The following is a 2,254-nucleotide window of genomic DNA, read 5'->3' as shown; positions in this document are numbered from 1 at the left end:
ACATTTTCAGGCTCCAGGCTGCTTCACTTCCTGGACAAACCTCTCCTTGTCTTCCTGCCTTGCAAAGCCTTATGGGTAGGTCACGCTTATGCAACCATTTGCAAAGTATGATAAGGATTGTGAATGAAGGAATCTTTACCTGCAGATCTCTCCTCATAACTGGAGAAAGCTGCCCTTCTAGATGCAATCTCCTTAAAGAAACCAGGCCAGTCCTGTCATAGGCCTCCCTGGCCTGTTGTTTCTTCTTCCCTGATCCTAGCTCTCTTCAGACTGCACTTGGTCTTCTGACAGTTTACAGTTGTCACTGGTGTCAGTCTCCTCTCTATCCAGCTGGGCTGTCCTAGAGCAGCTCACTTTCTTCTTCAGTCTTGTGGACTAGGACTTCCATTTCAAAGATGCTATCATCCTCATTCATGCTGTAGATCAATCACTCCTGTCAGTGAAGATTCACAGATTCATAGATTCATAGATGTTAGGGTTGGAAGGGACCTCAATAGATCATTGAGTCTGACTCCCTGCATAGGCAGGAAAGAGGGCTGGGTTCAGATGACCCCAGTCAGATGCCTATCTAACCTCCTCTTGAAGACCCCCAGGGTAGGGGAGAGCACTACCTCCCTTGGGTGCCCATTCCAGATTTTGACCACTCTAACTGTGAAGTTCTTCCTAATGTCCAGTCTAAATTTGCTTTCTGCCAGCTTATGGCCATTATTGCTTGTGACCCCGGAGGGTGCCTTGGTGAGTAGAGCCTCACCGATTCCCTTCTGCACCCCCATGATGAATTTATAGGCAGCCACAAGGTCACCTCTCAACCTTCTCTTGCAGAGGCTGAAGAGGTCCAGGTGCCCTAGTCTGTCCTCGTAGGGCTTGGCCTGCAAACCCTTAACCATATGAGTGGCCTTTCTGTGGACCCTCTCCAGATTATCCACATCCCTCTTGAAGTGTGGTGCCCAAAACTGGAATCGGTGCTCCAGCTGTGGTCTGACCAGTGCCCAGTAGAGGGGAAGTATCACCTCCTTGGTTCTGTTTGTCATGCATCTGCTGATGCATGATAAAGTACAGTTAGCTTTGTTGATGACTTTGTCACACTGACAACTCATGTTCATCTTGGAGTCCACTAGGACTCTGAGATCCCTTTCTGCTTCCGTGCTACCAAGCAGGTCATTTCCTAGGCAGTAGGTGTGCTGGACATTTTTCCTCCCTAGGTGCAGCACTTTGCATTTCTCCTTGTTAAATTGCATTCTATTGTTTTCTGCCCATTTGTCCAATCTGTCCAGGTCTGCCTGTAGTTGTTCCCTGCCCTCCGGTGTGTCCACTTCTCCGCACAGTTTTGTATTATACACAAATTTGGACAGAGTACACTTCACTCCCTCATCCAAGTCACTGATGAAGATATTGAAGAGTATCGGTCCAAGAACTGAGCTCTGCGGGACTCCACTGCCCACATCCTTCCAGGTCGATACCAATCCATCCACCACCACTCTCTGGGTACAACCCTCTAGCCAATTCACCACCCACCGGAATGTGTAATCATCCAAGTCACAGCCTCTTAATTTGTTCACCAGTATGGGGTGGGATACCATATCGAAGGCCTTCCTGAAGTCTAAGTAAACGATATCTACCCCTACTCCTGCGTCCAGGTGTTTTGTAACCTGGTCATAAAAAGAGACTAGATTAGTCAGGCATGATCTACCTGCTACGAACCCATGCTGGTTTCCCCTCAGCATAATTTTTCCTGCTGGGCTGTCACATATATGAGCCTTAATAATCTTTTCAAAGACTTTACCAAGGATGGAGGTGAGACTGACTGGCCTATAGTTGCCTGGATCCTCCTTCCTCCCCTTCTTGAAAATAGGGACCACACTGGCCCTTTTTCAGTCCTTCGGGACCTATCCCATGCGCCATGAGTGCTCAAATATTCTTGTCAGTGGCTGTGCAATGACATCAGCCAGTGCCTTCAGTATCCTCGGATGGAGCTCATCTGGGCCTTCCAACTTAAATGCATCCAGTCCTTCCAAGTGGCTCTGCAACATCTCAGGGTCAATGCTTGGTAGTCTGGCGCCCTGCTGTTGCTTCTCTACAATCCCATTGTGAGACTTGTCTTGCCCCTTGTTTAGGAACACTGAGGCAAAGAACTCATTGAGGAGTTCAGCCTTGTCCCCCCTAGATTCATAGATTCATAGATGTTAGGGTCGGAAGGGACCTCGATAGATCATCGAGTCCGACCCCCTGCATAGGCAGGAAAGAGAGCCGGGGC

The sequence above is a fragment of the Alligator sinensis genome, unplaced genomic scaffold (assembly GCF_000455745.1).
Source record: "Alligator sinensis unplaced genomic scaffold, ASM45574v1 scaffold239_2, whole genome shotgun sequence".
In the NCBI taxonomy this organism is placed as follows: domain Eukaryota; kingdom Metazoa; phylum Chordata; order Crocodylia; family Alligatoridae; genus Alligator; species Alligator sinensis.
This window is presented reverse-complemented; position numbering follows the sequence as displayed.